Raw genomic sequence first — 24,324 nt, forward strand, 5'->3', positions numbered from 1 at the left:
GCCGCCCTTGACAATTTCTGAGCTGAACACAATTCTATAATGTCTGTCAGCCTCCTGCCTGCACCTAGAAGGAAGCTAGCTCAACCCACAGACCTCCACGTTGGTTTAGACACTGAGCCTGCACAATGCATGGGAGAACCAGAAGTAGCGTCTGTGGAGCCAGATTTACATTAACCCTTTCCCAAAACACTTCATAACCGTGTAACAGCACTCAAATGAAATTAAACGTTTTAAAGATTCTGTTCCACTACTTAATCGGCACTTCCACTGGTAACAGAAATCACACCAAAATCCAGATTAGGGAGCCTATGAAAACACGAAATGATTCCAAACATCTTGTTTTCAAGAAGCCATAAACCATTCCTTTTTCCCCAAGGCGTACCCTACCTATGTGTAATTCATCTTAATCCCTACCAAAATTTAAAAAGATTAAAAATTAAAAGTAGATAGATCAGTAGCTGAAATGAACGGATCAACAGGTCTACCATAACTGTAAAGGGAGCAAAATGTCTGTCCAGAAGACTACAACGTAGGAAAACACACATCCAACACTAGTCAAACAATCTGCCCCCAACCAAGAATGGGAACAAGACATACCGCACAACTCACGATCCCCTTCAATTTTAGCATCTGCAAAGATGAATCTCCTCCTGAGGTTCCGTTCATCATGAGAGAAGTCAACAGGGATTCATGGTCCCTCATGTCTCAAAAGTGAGCCTGTCACATTAGAGGCATGGTGGAGTACGCAATTATGTTTAAATATCTATTTTTAACTTTTAATTTTCTAGCTAGAATGTTTCTCAAGGGAAAAATTTAAAACATTTGAAAAATTCATGAAAAACTGAAGACTTTCTTATAAGAGGTATGCAAATCCAGTATCTTAATTTCTCCACTCTTCATTTAAACATCCCCCTTCCCCCAAAATTCATGAATTTTTATACGCCTAAAATGCAAAAACACTGCACCAAGAAACATTAGGAGTCAACATCTAACTACCCTAACATATTAGATTAACACTGCACATTAAAATGCCATAATTAAAACAAATATTTCAGGTTCTATGATTTTTGTTTGTTTGAAAAGGAGAGAACATTTATTTTCCTGTTTTCTTTAATACTGTAATGTAGCCTAAGGAAAGCAGGAACACATCTACTGGCAGTGACTTCCCATCACTATCTCAGCTTCTCTTCTCGATGCAACATAACTTTACCAAAATTTCAAATAAAATCGACATGAGTTGTTCCATATGTGGCATGTGAGACATGCCCTGTGGGTTTAAAATGGAGAGGTTTCTGATTCTTTTTTTTCCTTCCTGTTAGCTACGAAGACAGCTAAAGCTGGGGAAAAAAAGGTGGCAGTTTACTTGGAGTGCTATCAATTTAACTCTAACATGACAACCTATGACTGTCTACTTAAAAACTCATTCCCTTCAGAAAGGACAAGACTTCTAGCTTAATCAAATTACTAAAGCAAGTCATGAGCACATTTAGCTTTCTGTATTTTGAGCTGACAGGGCCATACTAATTAACTGCTCAGCATAGCACTTCATCTTATTGATTAAGACAGCTAAATGTTTCTAATCATAAAGGAATACAAGAGCAATTAACAGGCGCTGTAAACAGAACGAAAGCATTTAGATCATGATCATGAATAATGCAAATCTTTGCTTCCAAAGCTGAACTCCTTTAGAATGCCCTTAAGCAAGGATAGTAGGTTAATGAATTGTCTGTCATATCTCCGGCTTGATGATACGAGCTTTCAAACAAACAGCTAGAGTGGAAACATCACCTATTTAACGATTTTACATCAGGAAGGAAAAAAAAAAAAGACGTTAAATTGTTGAATATCTGAAGGTAAGAGCTTGCTGCCACAGTGTTTAAACTAAAAGCCTCTCACTTTAGTAATATCCAACAATTTCATATACTGCATTTTCAGCATCGTATCTATGAAACTCGCAGTTCTACCGCATAAGTTTTAACAGAAAAACTGCCCTTGAGACAGCCTTTTGTGCCATCTCCGTTTTCTTTCTATAATATATACTCCTAATTCAAGATTTCTTCCATCCGATATTTCATTTCTGAAGAAAATGAGTTGATCTGCTATGGCACTATTTTTTTCACATTGAAAACTGGCAGCTTCTTGCTTTTCAAGAAATTACTTGCTGTAAAATCCACAGAAACGGCTGATGCTGATGGAGGCGTTTATGCAGAGGTGATGGCCCAAACACAGTAGTCAATCCTAACAACATTTCTTTATGAGAAGGTAAAGGCTGACTGCATTAGCACATCTGACCTGGCCGTATGAAACCTAGATTTAGAGCTTCTGATGGGCCTTTTGCTGACACCTGAACAAGATACTCCTGAAGAGCACACAAGATTTCTGTTCACCCCATTTTGCAGGCGTGTTTCAGCATTGTTACTCCTTTTTTTTTTTTTTTCCCAAAGAGCTAGCTTGCCATCAACAGTGACTGACAGTGATCCCAGCATTAAAAAAAAAACGTGGCTATTGCACCAAGCTCTACACTGCATTGCACTCTTTGATGTGTTGTTTCCCTTTGCAATTCTTCTTTCTGACTGTAATAAAACCCACATGCAAAAAGCTGAAATCTGTGAAGCTAAAAATCCATTATGCACTTGGTCCAAAATAAGCACTTATGCTAAGTAACAGATACTTCAGAAGAACGTTTCTGATGCCACAGTTCCTGGTTCCTTCCCTTTCCTCTATGCGGCCCTACACGGCAAGCCTATACAACATGCAGCCTTCTTCTGTGTTACCAGAGCGAAACAGCAAATGGGAACCTGTCAGCAAGATGCATCAGGCTGCCCCTCCTGCCAGTGCCCACCACGGAGCATTCCCAAGAGACCTGCTAAAAGAGGCATCTGGAAGGGATCGGTCCTCGTAGCCCTAATTTATGGGACCTATTTTAATCCAGGGCACATTCCTACATAAGAACAGTAACAAAAACAGTGAAGGCTTTATTGCCATTTAATTTTATGAGTGTGACAGGTAAGACGTGAGAAAAAGAGCCATGAAGCCTCTCAGGTGCCTGTGGGTTGGACTGGCAGTGGTGGGGGTCTCTGATGCTCACTGCCTGTACCTCCTCTCTCCCAAGGGGGCTCTGCCACCTGCACAGCTTTTATTTCTTTTGTTTTAAAGCTTCACTTTGAAAAGTAACCTTGATCTGGTAAGGCCTGCGTGCCAGTTTCCAACCTTGCACTGCATTTCTGCTAAAATGCTCAGCATGGCATCCATCAATAGTGAAAAGCACAACAACCAGTAAGAGGTATTCTAACAAAACTACTCCGTACCTTGCAAACATTCAGAAGTGTTCACTTCTAATAAGTTCACCTACACGTCTTGTGGGTTTGCACAGAATTTTTGATTTCAGTTCTAACAGCAGGCTCTGCTGCAGATTTGTGTCTCCCCAAAAAGTTAACAGCTCTGAACACCAAACACTGCTTAACTTTTCCAGCTGATTAACTTGCTACACCAGCTAGGCAATGTTGACATTTGAAGAGTAAGCCTCACCCAACACCCCAACTATGTTTTCTGTTCGGACTGTCCTAGAAAAGCTTTCCACGAATGAAAGGTGTGCTAGAAACTTCTGGCTGGTCTGCCCCAAGACCTCCAGATAAGAGACTAAGTCATTTATATATTCCATATTACACCAAGAGAAAGAAACAACCCTCTCTTCACACCATCTCCCTTCCCATCAAGTTTGTCCTGAAGACCTCAGACATATAGCACTTTGAGGAAAAAATAATTCTGCTTTCCCCCCTGCCCAGGAACTGGCTTGTGACGATGCCTCACTATCACAGCAAAGCTAAAAATAAAAAATGAGATAACAACTACTTTCAAGAGAGTCTCTGGTCTACACAAGTTGCTAATAAAATTGCTAATGGTTCCTCGGGTTGTGTGTTAACAGACACATCCAGCACCAGTTTTGTCACAAAGAGGACTGAGAAACCACCATACCTGGGGGGGGGGGGGAAGTAGCACTTCTTCTAAAACTATTACACACAAAAATCAAAACCAACTTAAGAAAAGGCCAGGAAATTGAAAGGAGAGGAAAAAACTAGATGTAGTGACAGTGATTAGTGCCATACAGGCTGTCACAACATTTAAAACACAGGAATTCACGAATCACTGGTCATGTCAAAGGTACATCCAGCTAAAAGACACAAATTGGCGGAGAATTTTATGCATCAGTCAAGTTATCTTCATAGCCAATGGCTTAATTCACTTACATTCACTGCCTGCCAAGAAAAATTATCTGCATTACAATACAATCAAATAATCTGGAGCATTGATCTACACAGATAAGCAGCTTCTATACAGTAATGCTGAACAACATAAAGCTATGGTCCAGCTGTTTACAATAACGTCTATAGTGGAAATCTCTCCTTGACTAATCCTAAAGCTCAAGGGCAGATTAGTCTCCCAAAGAATAATTCATGCAACACAAATTACATTAACGATAACTATTTGCTTTATTAGTATTCTGCAAAAGTGAAAACTATGAGCATATTTATGAAACTGTAATCACATATTATTTTGTCTGCTTTGCATATGACCTCGAAGAAGTAGCATGTGCTTTTTTGCTGCCTCTCAGCAAATCCCTAAATAAGTTAGACCAACTAACACGCTGTCTCCAGTTAAGAGCCATGGTCGTTTTTTCACAGTACATCCACAGTTTTCGAAGACCAAGTAAAACAGTACTCATCACATTTATCAATAAGACATCTCCACCAGAGACAAATTTCTAAAATGGAAGCTACCAAAATTTGCAAAATGTCAACTTCATGCTCTTCCAGAATGGCATGCATCTTCCCGCCTGCCGCCCTGCAGGGTTTCCTTCAGAGCAGCTAAATGCTGAAGTGCTGAAAATATTTGACAGCAAAGAAATTTAAAACACTGGAAGCTTATACTTGAAAGGTACTCTGCCTGCTCTCAAGAGAAAGCACAACATGAACCCACTCTTCAGAGGAGAACATTTAAAAAAAAAAACAAAAAAAAAAACCACACACACACACAAATGATAAATACTAAAGCCTGGGATCAGGAAATGATTCCGTAAGAGAAAACTCATCGAGTATATAACTGCTAATTCTAAGTCTGATGCTTTGGATAATGAAAGAAGAAGGATATAATCCATCTGTTTTCCAATTATCTTGTGTCAAATAATGAATATTTGCAGTCCTAATCAAATTAGGACAAAACAAGGTGCGTTCTGGCAAAGCTGCCTGAGTTAAGCAGTTTAATTATTAAAGCCTGTCTCTAAAAATGGGTGTTTCATGGCATTTTTCAGCTGTTTTGAGAGGGAAAGGCGTCATTCCAGATGTGTAGATGATGCCAAAAATGTTGTCTTTAAATAAAATACAAAAAACAGGCATCACGCAAGCACTGAAAGACGTGAGATAAGGAAAGATATGAGACAGGGAAGCTACTTCCTCCCTTCCTTTTTTGAAGACGTGGTAGAGGTATCCCTTTGCTTTCCCCTCTTCCCGATGTGGTAATTTGACAAATGTATCAGAGCAGAGGTGTAGATTCTTCAGGGTATTGAGCATGCTGAGTGCAATTTACATGATTCCCAAGACACTCAAAAAAGGCTTTTGTAACGGATTACAGGACCAGAAGAAGTTCATCCAGTTAGAAAAGTGAAACACAAAAACAAAAACAAAAACAACAAAAAAACAACAAACAAACAAAAAAACACAAAACAAACAAACAAACAAACAAACAACAAAAAAAAAACCTTTACCTTAAAAGAAGAAGGGGTGTTAGGATTTTTTTTCTTTATCTCCTTACCCCTTCAGAGAAAAAGCCTTTTTCAATTAGGTACCGTTATTTAAGAGAAAGTATAACCCTCTCCCCATCCATTCACTGTCATCGCTTTCTGGAATTGCAAAAGTAATTAGTAAGAAACTAATTGCTAACAGTTCTTCAAGTTCTTCATAATCCCTATTTCAACAAGCAGCTTTGGCTTTGTTCACAATTAAGGCCATAATCAAAAAAAAAAAAAAAAAAAAAAAACACTGCAAGGTTTTGCCTTAAGAAGGTTTCCATCCATAGCCTAGTTACACAGCTTCAATCCAGATAGCTCTGCTATTAATTTGTAATTAAGGGCTACAATAGAGTATGAAAATGAGCATCAGACCTTGTACATGCTATTTATTAAACACTGAAACATCAAAAAGCATTCCTCAGAAGTCCTAAGAGGGCTCCTCTGATTCAGGCAGTTTTACTCTGCCAACGCTAACCTGAAGCCACTATCGTAAGCCTTCAAAGCATGCTTAATTTGTACTAAATTGTTTCGTTTGCAATTATTTTCACAGTGAGGACACTCGGTAACAGCCTCCATATCTACAGCTTATTCAAGAACAAATATCCCCCTTATTGTAGGAGCTGATTAGAATAATGCCTCCCTGCTTTTCACTCCACACATGTTCCTCCAGCCCTTCACCCGAGAAGGCAACCGATGCAGTTCCGAGGTTGAAGAGCTTCTGCTGAAGATAAAAATCAAAATGCTCTGAAGAACAAGGCCACCCAAGTAACGTGTCACCCTTCCTGACCATGCCTGCACTTCCTCCAAACACTGGCAAGACGTTCAGGCTGAAACACGAGACTTCTCACCAGCTAAAGCAACACCAACTTGCACGCAGAGCAGTTTGCTTCCTCATTCAGCGCTCTGCACCCCACAAGCAAAGATCACTGCTGGGCCCCAGAAGCACCCAGCCATGCTAATACAGGCTCTTGTCACCAGGCAGAAATCTGGGGCTCCGTTCCCCCTGGTTAACTATCGGATTTTCACAAGTTCACAGAATCTGGACTGCCAGACCTACTATTTAAGCCATAAAGATAGTAGCTCTCCTCCGAGTATTATTATGCATCTATGTGGAAAAGCTATTTATATTTTAAAACCTGCTTATCTAGATAAGTAAATAACATCCACAAGAAAGGAAGGGGTACGGGGTCAAAAAAAATAAATAAATAAAATAAAGCACCCAAATTAGAAGACGAGGAAATACCAAACTATTGTCTCCCCAGGACTTAAGATGGCTGTTTGCCAAAAGCAAGGGAAAATTTTCCATCTCCCAGCTTCTCCTTTGAGAGGAGCGGTGTCACAAGTGAAAGAGATTGTCAAAATCAGCATGAATAATTTAGAAACAATTTTATTGTATAATGTTAATATAGAAACAGTAGCAGCAATTATTGTTGTCAACAGCCTAGAGAACTAGGTCAAAAAAGATTTTACTGATTGCTCAGTAAAACTGCTTGTTATGAACAAGACAAATGTTTTTGGCAATCAGGACGGAGAAGGGCCACCTTTCAGAGGCAGGAAAACAAGCACAGACCCACAGCTCTTCTACCAAAAGTCATTGAGACTCAAGCACGGAGTCAAACTGAACCACACCTGAAATCTGGTTGAGAAACAGACTTTTCTGAGGAGCTCCCAGCAAATCAGAGCTGTGTATTTGCCCTAACCATGCCCTGTTTAAGCTGAGTGCAAACACCCGTGTGCTTCTCTTCTGTCCCACTTTTCCAACAGCCAAACCAGGCATCACAGCAGCACCCTGCCCATGCCTCCACAGCTGTTCAAGAAGTGCCCGCTCCACAAAGATGTGAGAAGCAAGTCCCTTCTCTAGGCTGCAGAGGATATTTCCACAAAGCAGTCTGCTGGCAGCCGACTGATCTCCTCACCCTTACCCTCCACAGGTTCCTGAGGCTTGTAATGTTTTTATTCCACGTGTCTTAGGTTTAAAACTTCCCTCAGGTCCCTTTCCAAGCACCAGCAGGATGCCATCTGGACACAGGTCCAGGCACCTGCCGAGCCTGAAACCAGAATAAGTATCACAACCAACCCACAGCCCTGCAAGGGCTAAGCACTGAGACTGCAAGGCTTTTTCACAGACCAATTCCTCCCTGAAGAGCTGAGTGACCCAAGCAAGAAACAAGGGTAAACAAGAAACAAAGAAAATAATTAAATATCCTCCGTCTCCTGATAAACACAGAGATGCAATCCAGCAGGTGCACAAGTTTGAGGAAAGAAGCGTTTAATGATACCAATAAATGTAACAAGTGTTATTATTTCTTTTGGTATACTACTTGTGCAGAAATGCTGTGACAGGCTGCTTTTGAACCGATCACCAGAAAGCCTGTCATCGCTGTAAAACAAACAGGAGACTGTATTTTTCAGAACTGAATTCAAGTTTTGGGCTAAAATACGTTTATTGGAAACCGCCTACTTCCAGTGTTATATCTTTTACTTCCATGCTCCGAGCAGCCGCCGCTTATTTTATCTGAAATAAACACATGACGCAGGAGACAGACGAAGAGTGTATATCGCAGTACCACAACTGACTGCAGAAGTATCCCAAGCTCAGTGATAGCTTTTGGGTTCTTGGCATACCCATAAAACTCACTTCTATAAAGTTTAAACTACAAGGTGAGAGAAAGCATTGAAAAAGCCCTAAAATAAGATCTAGTTTTCATTTATACTGAAGTACGTTCTTCTTGCAAAAGAGTACCCTAAGTCGGTGTGAAATACATCTTAAAACCTATTTCAGTGCACGTGTACATGGGAAGGACGTGAAAAGAAAAACTATATGCAGAACCAGACTCCATGCCACAAAACAAATTTAAATTGTGTCTGTCAGGTCAAAAATTGTTTGAGGAACAATTCTCGTTTGACAAATTTGATAAACAAGTTAGCATTTGTGCAATGTCAGTTTCTCAAATGAACCATGTAGCTCAAATGTCAGCGCTCTGTAACTTATTGACTTATTTTTAATAGAATGGCAGTCTTCAGTTTTCAGGAATTCATTTGAAGTAGCTGTTGACTTAAAAGCAGTTTCACATCTCATTTATCACATTGCCAGTACTTTCAGTAAACATCTCAAGCTAGAAGAATTCTTTTGTACATCATCTTCACTCCTTTTCTCTTTTTCAACTCTTAACATATTTTTTCAACTTTTCCTGCTGAAACTGGGCTGCAACAGTTTGTAAGAGGATGCTGATCTGTCTGAAGGATGTTTACACCTTACCTCAAATCCATACAATTTATCAGTACTCAACAACTCTCAGAACTGAATAAAAGGGAAAAGAAGGGCAGGGAAACCCAAATACTCCAGTAGTTGCCCTTCCAAGTATGACTCCATACAGCTGACACACTACACAGAGCTAAGATCCTATATTTTGGGCAATATACATGTATTTGTTAAAGTGCACTAAAGTATACAAAGCATGTGAATTTTCTTGAAACAAACTTCCTTGAAAAAGAGATACCAGGTTTTACAGTTCCGGGAGACACTCTAGGCTTACGCAGTTTCCCTCATGTAGGAAGACAACACCAAACTAACCAACTTACCCCTCTAAGCCTACAGATAACTGCAGTGGAAGAAATATATAGTTCACTTTGCAAGCTCCTCCAGGAAGGAAGAGAAGCAGCAGCCCATCTGCTTGGCAGATTTTTCTCCTGTTGCAGTCTGAATGAATAAAGCCTCACGCACCCCAGCAGGAACTCCCTGCGGCCAGCAGAATTGGCGTTTTGCTTCAGAGACAGGACCCACACTCTGCAACAACCAAATTTCAAACGAAGCTCTGGGGTTGGCATGTAAAACAATAATAAAAACTAATTACAGTTTATCATCTACCCTCAACACAGGGGCACAGTCAACACTGCTAACGTAGCTGCTCCATGGACCGCGTGGCTTATGCTCTTCTACAAATTACCCGGAGCGGTACCTTCCTCTCCTGCCATTTGGGGTGAACCACAAATATCTGAACGCCGCCATGCGAGAAGCCTGATGTAACTTCCTAGTTTAAACAGATAGTGTTTCAGCTATTTTGCAGCATTACAGCACCCCATGCATATGCCAAACATCCCCCTCATCTTCGTCTGGTGCAGGACAGTTCTCTGCCCAGCCAGCCAGCCTGCACCTCCCATTCTTCTCTGCGAGCTGTCCGACTGGTTGGCTTACTGCAATTATTATTGATTTCCTAACTTCATTCCACAATGTGAAGACGAATAAAGACATTTCTGGCATCCACCAACTTTAACCACTCATGTTTGGCAAGGTGGGGACTCATTGACTGCTACAAGGAAGAGCACTTCCACAGGATACTTCCTGAGATGTTATGCTACCGGGGATGCCAACATGTCTCTAATTAGACAAATCTATATTTAGCTCACAAAAACAGCAACACCAGCAAGCCAGAAGGAACTAATCTGTCAACACTGGGATTCAATAACATAGTGAATTACCTGGATTACTTTCAAGGCATGTATGGAAGCCTAATGCTGGCTGCCACGTGACAAAGTCAAATGTCGGGGCAGATTTTGATTGATTTTGAGTTGACTTACTGTCCAGCCCTTCAATCCTTCCCCCATAAAAGTGAAATTCTACCTCAACGTAACATCAATACCGTGACAAGAAAGGCATTAGTACAGCATTACTAGGCACCCTGTGCTGAAAGAGATCCTGCTCCATAGTAAAGGGTATGTAACTCAAAAAATCCCAAACCCTACTGTCCCACTAGACACAAGCTTTTCTCCTACATTTTTCTGCACCCAGCTGCTCTTTGTGAGCAGCTACTGCATGTTTAGTACAGGTTTTCATAATAGCAATTATAACTATTATGGTATCTTTCATAATAATTATGTTGCTCTTCAAAGCAAAAGCCTGGCTTCCAACCTCCGAGGCTACGGCCGACTCTCAGGGGCTCAGGAGATGAAGCCATTTCTCTTGTGCTCTGCTTTCTGGCTCTAGTAGACAGAGACTGCTTATTTAATTTCATCTAGCACAACAAAAACAACTCCATCATTATTGCATACGTAAAATATTAATGAAAGATCTAAGTAATAAAGAAACAGACCTTCAGAATTGCTTAACGAAGGCATACAAAAGATTGTACAGTTTTGGTGAGCGAGAGAGGGGCTAATAAAATCAAAATATCTATCACTCTACCAGCAGGGCACATTTCAGGCATCCTTCCACAGTTTCCACTTCGTATTCTTTTACTCACGAAACGCTACTATACTGCATGTGCCGTAGACATGGATTTCATGGCATTTTGCTCATACTCTAAACCAAGCATCTCTTCCTTCCAAGGACTGGCGAGCAAAAGGAAGTGAAGGGGATAAGAACAAGGAGATAAAGATATAAGGGAAGTCCTCGCGGAAACAACAACACAGCTTTGTTCAGTAGGCTAGCGAATGGGTCACATCACAAATTCTCCCTTCAGCGCAGACTACTCTACAGGTTTATATGTACCCTCTGCACAATCATGAGAGACTTACGAGGACAAATCTCATAAACCAGGAGTCTTAATCTTATTGGAAATAACAAACTGAGGGAGCTATTGTGCAAGCTATGTGTTCTACAGACCACAACTCTTCAGCTTGAAAAACTAAGCGAACTCACTCAAAAATGGATTTCTATCAGCCCTGAATCAAATAAACTTCAAATAACAACAAAAGAGAAAGCTGATTATGATAACCCCATGGTGTTCCAAAAGCCGTGATGCAATTCTAGAACAAAAAAAAAAAAAAACAAAAAACTATGAATACACAGGAAGCAATATGGGACAAAAGAATAAATTCTGACCTATGTTCTAAAACCTTAGCTATGATCTTCCAAAACACTTTTGCGACTAAAAGCGTGTGTGTATTAAAGACATGGGGTTCGTTTCAATTCTTCCACAGCTTGTCTTTACAAAATTTCTTACTGGTTTCTTTATTTTGGTCTTTGTTATCTTAACACTAAAAACACAGCACAGGACGCTGCTGATTTTCAATCTTCCCTTTCCACATTGCACATGATCACTGTGGATTCTGGATTTCTGATCTTATCAAGTACTGTTGAGTACCATGACTGTCGCTTAGATTTGGGGCATGGAGGGAGACAAACAAAACTAAATCCTGCAATCTAAGGGCTTTCTTCCAGTACACTTATCACTTTCTAATATATAACAGACCAGTAGACAACTCCTGCAAGGTTAGTTAATGCAAAACTTTTGAGAAAAAGCTTTTTTTTTTTTTTTTTTAATGAGAAAAGTTGTGCCAGACAGCTCTTGCTTTTCCATAAGAAAACATGCAGTTAGTTAACAGAAGCTTGCCCTAAGGTCTCAAATTCAGAGAAGGATAGAGAAAATAACTGGCTGAGAGGTGAACTAGATTGCAAAATTCAGGATTTGCTGTATGTTTTTAAAAGGAGACTAAGGACTCCAGGAGCTCTGCTAGGCCCAATCACTGACAGCATCCATGCTCAATCCTGACAAGTGAGAACAGAAGAGACACTCACTTGCAATTGATTTGAAGGCTCATGAAAAGTATTCTATTCAAAAGAAGCCTCCTTAAAGACCATTTCAAATTCACAATAATTGAATTTAAGACTTATGAAAGATAGGGTAAGATGAACTTTCAGAAGGCACTTTCAGATCCTCAAAAGATACAGATAAATGAATGAGATTATTCATTGCTAACTACTCTTATCAGATATGAAAGAACTGATCCGAATGGGAAGACTTAATAAAGATGAAGTGCTGTTCCTTTACCAATAAGTAGACTAAAATCACCACAGATCATTAAGTAGAAAAAAAACCCAAAGCATTAGTCCTCTCCTAAGAGGGAAAAAATTCTCCAGCTTAATCACTTTGGAACCACACACTACAAGATGAATCTCATTTGTCAATACCTCCATTATATTACTGTTACTTTGGACACAAATCCTTCAAACAGTGGCTTATTTGTGGGTATTTTTATTTATCTTCTAATTGAGTAATCTGGAAGATTAATCCAACGCCTTGCTTTTTGAAACGCATGAGCTGTAGCATGCTGATAACCGCTGGCCGTAACTGAAGAAGCAACGCGATGCTTTCCCACCTCACGCTCACCGTCGCCTTGCTGCGATGCAGTAAGAACCAGCAGCGACCCCGTGAAAGATGTCGTGCACTCCGCGGCCACGGAGGGGAAGAAAAATCTGTGCTTGGTTCCTGCGCCTGGAGCTCTGTAATACAAACTGAGCACTAATGATGCCTCATAAGGGGAGTACAGGAAACCTTATTTCTGCTCACTAATAGAGAAACAAGCATGATGGCTGTCAGCTCTTATTCAAGACTAGCTAGGTCACAGCATGCAGCGAAAGCAGAAAGAACATTTATTTTATTTCACTTGATGTAATGCCTAAGGACTCTAAGCAGGGATACTGACCTCTCATCGGGGATTTCACCAGAGTAGTAGATGCAGAGCACAAGCTACCCATGATCTGAATGCTACAGAGCAGCAACATATAACAGATTATTCTCCTCCAATTCTCCTCACAGATTTATTTGTTGATGTTAAAAATTGCTTATGACCTACATCGACAAACCCGTTGCCCCAAGCTGCAACACAGCCTCTTCTTTGGATTTTTCTCCCCTTCTGAAGAACACAATCTCTGAATGCCGCACACATTTGTTTTCGCATGCTCAAACTGGGGACAAGAAACCTTTCATCCTGACTTCTTGTCTTATACAACAGGGTTTCACTTCACTGGTTATGCTGAGGTTGACAGAAACTGTACCACTAATAATATATCACAATACTGGAGTCTTTTCTGGCTGACACCAAGTATTACCTTAAAACCCTGCTCTTATTCCATGTACAGGGTAAGATATTCTACTGCAGCCTGTAGCTGTCTTCCCATTTTCCACCTTCAAAGATTCCCTTCATATTTTCCTTCCCATTTCCAGCTCTGCTCAACTGCTGAAAGCAGCAGCACAGAATACCAGCTGCAATACTTCAGGCAGATTTCCTTGAAAATGCCAAAGGGAGGGCAAGGAAAAAGTAAAAAGATAACCTGAAAGCATGTCACGGAGACGAAATGTCCAAGTAGGCAAGTCTCTAATTTAATGTCAGCCTCAGACTATCTCAAGCACTGCCTTCTTAAAATAAAGTCACCAAGAATTACTCGATGCTTCCAAGCCAAACCAGCTGAAAAGGTCAGAGGCTTGCACTGGAGCTCAGGATCCTTCTGCTTCCAGGTGTTAACCACCTCCCTGCAGCAGCAGAAGACAAGCAGCTTTCCCACAGCTCTTCCACTTCTCTCCCATGAGGTCGGGAAAGCAGGCAAGGCTTCATGGAGTCTGCAGAGATGTCAGGAGGGTTCAGCTTCAAACAGCACAGAAGCAGCACAGAGTCTGGCTCCACAAGCCCTGGCAACACTCCCAAGAGGACACTGCCGCTCTCCTACTTATGCTCAAGTGAGGCTTAACCAAGCTAAGCAGATTAATGAGCCTTCACTGATGGTATAGCTTCAGATTGGCAACCACATTATTTGGAAAAGTGAATAATTTTTAAGAGTCCTTCAACTTGCTCACTCCAACCAGCAGCACATATTTCCATCTGCTGATACAAGTCCCCTTACCTTTCTTCCTTGCTGCACGGGTCAGCCAGTGCACATTATGTGTCTCTTCCCTCTGTTAACATAATAGCAAACAGTATCTATTCTCTTATCCACGCCAGCATTATCTTTCACTTGCATTTTTAAAACTTAACTGAGTGCTGAAGTTGTTTCAAGGTAACCAAGCCTATTACAGCCCATACATAGTTTCAGATAATATTTTTATTTTGTTACATACCAGCTGAAAATAAGTAACAAATCCAATCTAACAATGTAAGGGTAACAGGCAGTATGGTAACAGTCCAGGACTTCTAATAGTTCACAAAAGTCCTAAAAACAATCACTTGATATTCTTCCTTTGCTCTAGATGGGCTTACCAAGGACCACATAGCATTTAGCACAGAATTTAAGAGTGATTTGGTTTCAGGTACTTACCTCTAAACAGACTGACTTCCTGATGGCAGTCTGACTGCCTGTTGGGTGCACCTACAAAACCTTACTTACTCCCCTTAAATTGCATATATACATATATAACGTACTTCTACATAAAATATCCTGTTATTTTCAGATGTGAAAAGCACAGAAAGCAATGTAAGTCATCGCGTAAAAGAGCTCACTCAAGTGTTTTAACTCACATTAATGTAGTAAAAGTTCCTGAAAAGTGAACATGGCTGTCTCAAATCACAGCAAAATGGCATTCAGTGAGATTCAGAAGGACAACAATGAGCTAATGCCAGGCTCCAAAAAGCATTAAGTAGTGGTAAATTAACACGTGGGGATTTTTTCTGCTGCTCACCATCACTTACTTTGCCTTGACAAAATATCTGTTTACCTTACTGATTTCCAAATGCAAACTACTGTGAAAATTTAAGTTTGTCTAAGCCAATTTCTCCTTTTCTAATGAGAAAAACAGTCTGAGTTATTGTTTTCACAGGTAAGTCCTTCCGCATTCATACTGAATTGGATTTCACATTACTGCCTTCAATCAGCTTGGCAAATCTTCAGAATACATTCACCTGAAAAGTCTGGAGCCTACAACATACATTTCCTCCAACGTTATATAGATGAATAAGTTAAACACATGTTTGTTTTAAATGTCAAGCCATCAGTTCTTCGCTTTTTCAAACAAGAAGGGGATTTTATGCCATTTTACTGATGTTTGCAAGGTTTTGGGGTGGCCACGTCACAAGATCTTTTCAGCCTGTTTTTAGAGGACTTGAAAACCTCATTTCTTCACACATATTACATTTCTGTCTCCAGCTCAGCCAACTTTCTTATTGCTAAGATACAAGCTGTCCAAACACACATCTACCCACTCTTGATTCAAAACTATCTTTATATTAAAGTCTGTCAGGAGCGATTAGTCTGAATAAACAGACGCTATAAATCCATTTCAACGATCATACAATGTGTGCGTGTGGTTATACACATGGCAACATTTGAAACACTAAAAATTGCTTGATCAAATTGCGCAAAGTAACAAGCTAAAGCAACAGCAACCTCAAGATGCTCTTGGAGGCAGCTCTCGGGAGGTGGGGGAAAAAAAAAACACACTAATTTTCTTTCCCAGGGTGAAGACCGTTCAGGTTACTGGCAGAGTACCTCCACATCAAGGGAAATGGAAGAAGCTTCATTAAAAGATGACTTTTCAGTGGTTCAGAAGGTTGTGTGGACAACACTGCCAGACTGAATTAAAGACCTACAACTGTTTAGGTCACACATGCATTACCAAAGTACGCTGACAATGCGGGTCAGAGCTTTAAGGTGGACAGACCTAGAAACACTCCTGCGGAGACCAAGAGATGGCAAGCTCCTGCTTCCAATTGTCAAATGTCTTCGGCACTCGCTGCTCCAATTCCTGGTTCTGAAGCCAAAACTTCAATAAGGAACAACAGCACCGCGTTCACCAAAATACTGCCCTGCCCGAACACGTTACACTACGACTGCTCCCCTGTGCACTTCTCCTTTCACACAAGCAGCCATTCGGGACCGCTGCCCTGCAATCAGGTTTCACGGAAGATTGCCAGGAGTACTCTGATACACACAGGAGACCTCTCAGTACAAACCGAGTACATATTACCAACGTGATGCTGTTAGAGGATGCCTGTAATTTCCTTATTGTTTCCTCTTGAGCACCAGAGCACCAGCTGCACCTCGCGTACAGTACCTACGGTCATGCTTCCCGGGCCACCACCAGGAACCTGGGAAAGTGGACACTCAAAGCACAGAGCAAACGCCAGTGAGACAAGTAAGTAACCTCTGTGCTCATGGCCATTCTTCTTGGGCCAAACAAGCTGTGGGCTCCACTTCAACTCACTGCCCCTGACCTGCTATGAGCTGCACAATGTTGGCATCATTTCACTCAAAACACACCGCTAAAGACAAAAAGCTTAACCTAAAAATTTGACACAACTATTTCCATAAATCTAGATTTGGGGATATGAAACTATTTTTAACGTACTACCTGTACATTAAACCACTTGTAAGGTGTCTCAGAAAAAAGTAGAAGTTACAACACAATTTGTTATTGCTAAAATTTGACATGAAGTGCGTTTGATACTTAACAGCAAACTACCATAAACGCAAACACCCCAAGTCAATTGTTTAGCAAACGGCTTTTTCAGAACACCGTACAAGCCCCCTCAAGGGCTTGTTCCCTCCTTCTTTATTCTTCTGAAGAAGTATACAACTGTGAAACATTGATCACCCTAGCTCCCGTTCAGTCTTTCAGGACTGCCAACTCTCCAGCACGATACAAATAAAACCCAAGTGTTTCCTCTTAGATCGGGTCACCGTTACGTGGCTGACGCTGTAATTCTGAGCCTGTAGGTACGGTTCGTCTGCTACGATATCATATAACAAAGGCACACGGGTAAAGGAAACATAAGAAGTCCCTACTCTCTTCACAAAGGATTGTTTATAATGGACCCAAAATGGAGCCATTCTACTATAACAGGCTGTTTCTTTTCTTGCCATTAGTAAAAAGGAACCAACTGTAACCAAAATACCATCTACAACAATAGGTCCATTCAGAAGAAATTGATTCAGGCTCTCCTCATAAAGCAAACATGATAAGGAAGAGGGGGAAAAGACTCCGAAGGGACTTCAGAGGGGTGGGACGTGAGCAGCCACGAATAACCTGTTAAGTAATGTAAGGTTACCGAAGCGCAGACAGCACCGCAGCGCTAACCACCCGACAGGCATCCCCGGTCTGGGAGCACGTCGCAACTTGGCCGTTTCCTCCTGCAGCGACCAATGTTTGCAAGCACTGGGAACTACAAGCCAGCATGCTCTCCTTCCCTGTAAAGTATTTCCACTTTTTTTTCCACCCTCTTTTTGCTTTCAAGCTTTATCCAGAAAGTTCTGTGGTCTCTTAAAAGATGGAAGAGTAAGGCTGGAGATTATAGAAAACATTTACTACTATGTGGTCTGCATTCAGTTTTGGAAACCTGCATTCAGTTTTGGAAACCACTTGTTGTGAACCAGCATTCCCAGGCACAGCAACCACAAAGTCAACAAACTAAATGTTTACCAGGCTTTAGGGAACGCAAAAGCAAGTGCAAGAACTAGAACGAAGTGGACCGTCAAGAGCCAGTTTCAGTAACTACAATTGGACTCCACTGTCCAATTTCATTTGTTTTCCAATTTCTTTGTGTGTTTTTTTTTTTTTTTTTCCTTCCTTCAAATCAATCTCAACAATCACGAGATTGGAAAACATCACATTTTCATCAATGTTGACGTTTTTTTCTATTAGCTCATCTGTCAAATCTGACCTTAATGCAATTAACCAAAATAATTTCCTTCCCAAACTGAGCATCTCGGTTTTTTGCAAACTCATTGAGGCTACAAAACCAAATCTAGTTTGAAATTGCTATCAATTAAATCCTATCTTTAAAAGTTAAAAAAAAAAAAAAAAAAAAAACACATTACGAACACAAAAAAAAAACTGTTAATTTTATTTGAAATATTCATATGCTTTTGGATCCACAGTTTCCCTCCCTACCCCCCTTAGCTGATCTAAGAAAGTTAGTTATTTCTAACAAGACTTGACGAGTCGGAGGCAGTATTACTCCTTATAGAAATCCATACGTTGTCTAAGACACCTCTCTCTCAGCTTGGCTGGGGGAAGGAGGGGAGGAGAGAAGATGACAGAAAGGAAGAAAAAGAGAGATTGTGTTTTGCATTCCTGTGCAACCAACGGCGCTGTATGGTACACAGCCATATGGCAAAGATCTCCCCTCGTGCACCACTATGTCTGACAGAAAGCTCAGCCCTCCAGCCACCTTGCCACAGCCACAAGTCAAGGAGTAAGAAGTGGATGATTTGCTCACAAACAGCAGCTGCTCACAAACCAGAACAGGGCACTGGCGCTGACCTAAGTCAAGACCAAATCCACAGGCCTCGTCTGTCAAGCTCCTGTTGTAAAGAGCAATGATTGCCACCAGCACCCTAAGGAGAGCACAAGCTGCACTGGCATCACACAGGGTTGGCTGTTTGCTGTTTTTTTTTAACAGAAATATTACTGCATCTTCTCATTTCCCACTCAGTTCACCAGCAGCCAGCTGCAAAATGCAGACAATAAGCTTGCCCCTGGTTAAGCAGGTAGACACGCCTGCAGCAAGCCCCAGGAGGTGAAGGCAGCGCGATGGCACAGAGCAACACCTGATGGGCTCACGCAGAGGCTGCATCGACCCAGAGCCATCCGCGAGCACCCACACTGTCCGCAGGCCAAGCAGAGCAGCAGCAGCACTGTGGCACATCGTGAGGCTGCACGAAGCCGGCCTGTCAGCACACGCAGCGTGGCCTAATTAACACCCACTGGATGAGCACGAAAGGAAGAAGGAAAATGGAAAAAAAAAAAAAAAAGAAAACCTGACCAGTCAATGCTTGCCTGAACACAAGCCAGCAGTGTGCCCCGGTGACCAAGAAGGCCAACAGCATCCTGGATTCAATCAGCAGCAGTGTGGCCAGCAGGAGCAGGAGGCGATCATCCCCCTGAGCTCTGCTCTGGTGAGGCCGCACCTCGAGTGCTGGGTTCAGCTTCAGGCCCCTCACCATAAGGAGGACATCAAGGCCCTGGAGTGTGTCCAGGGAAGGGCTACAAAGCTGGTGAAGGGCCTGGAGCACAAGCCCTGTGAGAAGCGGCTGAGGGAACTGGGGGTGTTTTGTCTGGAGAAGGGAAGGCTCAGGGGAGACCTCATTGCTCTCTACAGGTACCTGAAAGGAAGCTGTGGGGAGCTGGGGGTCAGCCTCTTCTCAGAGGTTACTAGCGATAGGACTAGAGGGAATGGCCTCAAGTTGCGCCAGGAGAGGTTCAGGTTGGAAATGAGGAGACATTTCTTCTCAGGAAGAGCAGCCAGGCACTGGGACAGGTTGCCCAGGAAGGTGGTGGTGTCACCATCCTTGGGGGTGTTCAAGGAGAGGTTGGATGTGGTGCTTGGGGACATGGTTTAGTGGGTGATATCAGTGTCAGGGGGATAGCTGGACCAGATGATCTTGGAGGTCTTTTCCAACCCTCCTGATTCTGTGATTCACTTGTATCAACTAAACCACCCAGCTTGGTGTTATCTGCAAACCTGCTCTTGTCCAGATGTAACATCAATTACCACACTAAAATGACAACTGGAACAACTATGTTGTTTTTTATGGCTACGGTGCTAAAAGCGAAGTCAGTGACTGAAAAAAATAGACGGATTTTGGCTGTTCTTTTTATTATTACTCTTGACTGTAAACATGACTCCAACACTTCATTTTTATCTCAACACCCAAATCTACAGAAAGCAGTGTAAGGATACAGCAGTAACATTAAATGTTCTTCTGAGAAGGACAATCCTTAAGTGCCAGACACCTGTATAAAATACCATCCCTCTCTCAAAATAATCATTTTGAACACCCAGTAGATGGAAAACCCCAAACAGGTCACAGTATTTCTAGTTTATGCTCACTTTTAACTTCAGCTGCGGCAGAAGAATGAAACCTACTTGTAATGCCTGCAGTGCAAACGCTGACTAGCTAAAGCCTTTCAAGACTTCAACCGCCTGGAGTTTTTCTTGCTGAATGACTGCATCCCACAGGACCCACCAGCTCTCGAGTTCGAGCACTGCACAAAATCCCATGAGCACCAGAGCTCCCTTTACATTGTGCGGGGAGCAGCTTCCTCCCGTTTCTGAAGGACTTCGCACACGTGCAGAGAAGGACGGCTCCCAGGCTGACAGCATCCCTCCTCGCTTCCAGAGCTGGCCCTCTTATTGAGTTCATACACCCAGAGCTAGCTGCCTGTGATCAGTGCTACCTCAGCTGGCTTGGAGGTGATGCTCCCCTCTCCACAAGCAGCAGAGAGCTGTGAAGGAGCACGTGCTCGCTGGATGGGCTGGAAACACCTCGGCTACCAGGCCCATGGGCACTGGAGGTCATGACTGATGCTGTCTGCCTCACTTCACCTCACCACAGAGCCCTCAATAAATCACAAGAGCCGAAAATACACACAAACATTTTCGGATGATGCATCAAAACTTAAAAGGCAATATAAATAGGAAGTGTTTTCATGTCGGAGTGATGAGATTCCAATATATTTAGGAGTCCGGCTATCAAGTAAAGCGTTTCTTCTGTGTCATCAAATTTTAGATACGATTTTTTTGTAGCCTTAATCACAAATACATCAGTCTAGATTTCACTAGGTACTCAAATTGAAATGGGGATGATGGACAGTGGCACAAGCTGTTATATAGAACTGATCACGACTGCTGCACAGAGCTTTTGCCTGTTTCTTCATCCCTGTAATAAAGCATCAGTGCCTATCAATACTGAGCCTTAACACTTACTTCATGCTATTCTTACCATAGCAGCTAAGTGAACTTGGTCTGCAAAATTTCTGCTCCTGTTGATCTCCAGAGACCAAAAATCCTCCTCCTCTAGGGAGTCAAGTTTTGACCAAAATAAGTTGCCCATCTTTCAGCATCAAAGAGTTGAGAGAGACATCTCCCTCCAAGATGGGCAGACGATTTGACTTCTCATCTGGTCCTTGTTCAAGAACAGCAACTTGACATTTGCTTCTTGTCAGCCCCCTCAGCGCATCTCCCCCCTGCTGCCAACCTACCACATGGCACTAACTGCAACTCCAGCAAATTCCTGAAAGCCACAGGTAAAAATACTGCTCCTGCAGGAATAACAACGCATCCATCAACACGCATTATATTTCTGCAAACATCACTGTCTTCCTGCAGGAAACAACTGCTGCTCACATCACTCAGATGCCAGCTGCCACATCCAAGCGCTCCTCTCCGTATGCCTTCAGCTCCGACCTTTTCTCCTCCCCAAGGCCTTGACACGGAGCAGAGCCCTGCACAGCAGCATCACTGTCAGCCCGAGTTAAGCGCAGCTGCAGGTAGGACGGAGCGCTTCCAGCGGGAACAGTGGCACGTCGGAAATCGCTGGTACAGGAGCTAGGGGTGTGTGCATGCTGCTCGCATTCACAGTGTCTGTGAGCAGATTCGGCTTCAAGATATGGCACGCATAGTCAATGCAGAATATTCTTCGGGTGTACTTGGACATTTATTCCACCTGCAAGACCAGGTCTGTAATGGGTACACATTTAACTTGACTGTTTCAAGTACCTGACATTGGACTAAAATGTGAAACTCTCTAGGCGACTTTAAAAAAATAAAGTGTTTCTACCCCTGAAACATCAAGCTGGGACCATCACGTACATGATAACTGACCAGGGCTTTTATGCATCATGTATCTTGATTACTTTTGCACTTCCAAGCATCACTTTGGGAAATACCAACAGCAGCTGCTGAAGGACACTGTGGCTCTGTCCACATCTCATCTCAAGACCTTGGACTGTAAAATTTTTATGCAATGCTACAAAAAAAAAAAAAATTCAGTAGAGAGAGACATAAATAAACCTCTCAATAAAAACAGGTTTTGAAATTAGACTACAATGGCTATATTCATTCTTAATTTAATTAATAATGAAGCAAATGTTAAAAAAAAAAAAAAAAAGACTGCCAGAAACCACTGACAGATGATATACTGACAGGTTTACCTTAACAACTCAAGAATAGGTAAGCTGCATTTACATTAATTTTAAATTAATCTGCTAAAAATTCTAGAAAATACATTATGATAGAGCATTACCATCAACTCCTCTACAAGCAGCCTGAGTATCTGCCCATAAATTCATTTAATTACAAATAGATGATTTTAATAAAAGATGATCAAGAACCACCTCAACTCATAACATCTGAGCTGTACTACTAAAGCTAACTATGTTGTCCTTAGGAAGGAGAAGGTAAAAGCTTAAAAAATAATTCAGTTGCTCGGTGAACAGGAGATAATAGCATAGTAGCAGAGAGTAAAGTCATTTATCAGCATCACAACTTCCAGTGCACAGCATGAAAATACAGATACACTCTTGGAAACCTTTACAGTCCCCCACAAAAATAAGCGTCGGGGTGGGTTTTAGTTATTTTCCAATTGTGCAACATTCTCATTTTCTGGAGATGTTTTCATTCCTTGGGTTTCCCGGTGAGAACTGAAGCATTCAGCCCTGCACACGCACAGCCACTCTTCCTGTGATTTCGCGCAGCGCCATGGAGTTGACATTAAGTTGTTTGTGCAGACAGTGAACTGTCAGGGCAAAAAAAGTCGCGTCTTGGTATTGACTGAGCTGCTATGCTCCACCTTTGAGCAGATTTTGTCAGTCTAGAAGTAAACTTCAGGACATTAGCAGTATGAATTTAAGCAACAACTTTGCGGGTGAAGACGCAATGCACTACTTACTAATTGGGGGTGGCGGGACGGGATGTTAAAGATAACCCCAAACTTATTTTCCACTTGAGCAAGATCCTAACAAGCCCTGTCCATATGACTCTTTAATGCCAATACAGACATAGCATAAAACCACCAGCTGCAGCCAGAAGGGAACACCAGCACCACCAGAGTCTCCTAAACCAAAGCATTACCCCAACACGCTCCGTGCCACCACCTGAACCTATTCCATCCTGTGTCCACGGTGATCATCCTCTTCAAGGCTTAACCCACCTTTTCCATGGGGTTTACCAACCAGTGGTAGTATCTGTCATGCTCAGCACAACTGCTTCCAACTCTCAGAGCTTCTAAAAATACATAAGGGAAATACATGTTCTAGTCCAGAAAAGCCTGGCTTATGGAAGTTGGTCTTTTTTTGACTAGTTTACTTCTCCAAAGTTATTAGAATAGTCCACAGACCCATCAGACCTGCTGGCAAATCAACCACCACTGCTCTGTAGCTTAACTGGAATCCAATCAAAAAAAATCTCCCCCAAAGACATAACAATAATTGTTCACAAATATCAGGAACAACTTCCCTGCTAAAGATATGGGCAAAGCTGACAGAAAGATGTGGGTAACAGTAGAACGGTAATGCTGTCAGAGCATGTCTGTGGCTGGGCATCACTTCGCCAAAAGGCAACCAGCAGACACTTGGTCACTGCCACTTCAAAAGAGAGAAGAAAATTATTTCCTTCTGACACCTCAGGAAAACGATCTGCGTGAAGTGCACGTGTCTGCACGTGGAGAAGGGAAAACAACAATCCAGGGCAAGAACACCCGCATGCCACCAGAAACCAAACTTTGAACCAAGGCAGCAGAAACGTCACCTCCTGCTCCTTGAGGGACAAGGGTCAAAGGGAGGCAGAGGCCAAGCAGGAGTGGCACACGTAGCAGCACCTGGACAGAGGGCACACCAAGCAGATCAAACCCGAGTTAGTAAGGCATCAAAGCCAGCACAGGAGCATCAATCACCCTTCCCACTGATAATTAGTGCAATCAAAGCCTATATTTTTAAGGCATCTTCCCCCTACCCTCCCATCATTAACAACTTGAGAGAGAATGAAAACCACGGAGGCACGGGTGCATTAGCTCACCCAGCATTAACCAAGCATTTCTTGAATGTGCACCT

General features: G+C 42.1%; 1 protein-coding gene across 4 annotated transcripts in view; it reads right to left on the bottom strand.

Moving 5' to 3' along the window:
• APP (amyloid beta precursor protein) overlaps positions 1 to 24,324 on the bottom strand; it is a 213,010-nt gene that overhangs the window by 177,202 nt on the left and 11,484 nt on the right. The window lies entirely within an intron of this gene.

Source organism: Anas platyrhynchos, chromosome 1 (genome assembly GCF_047663525.1).
Source record: "Anas platyrhynchos isolate ZD024472 breed Pekin duck chromosome 1, IASCAAS_PekinDuck_T2T, whole genome shotgun sequence".
Taxonomy (NCBI): domain Eukaryota; kingdom Metazoa; phylum Chordata; class Aves; order Anseriformes; family Anatidae; genus Anas; species Anas platyrhynchos.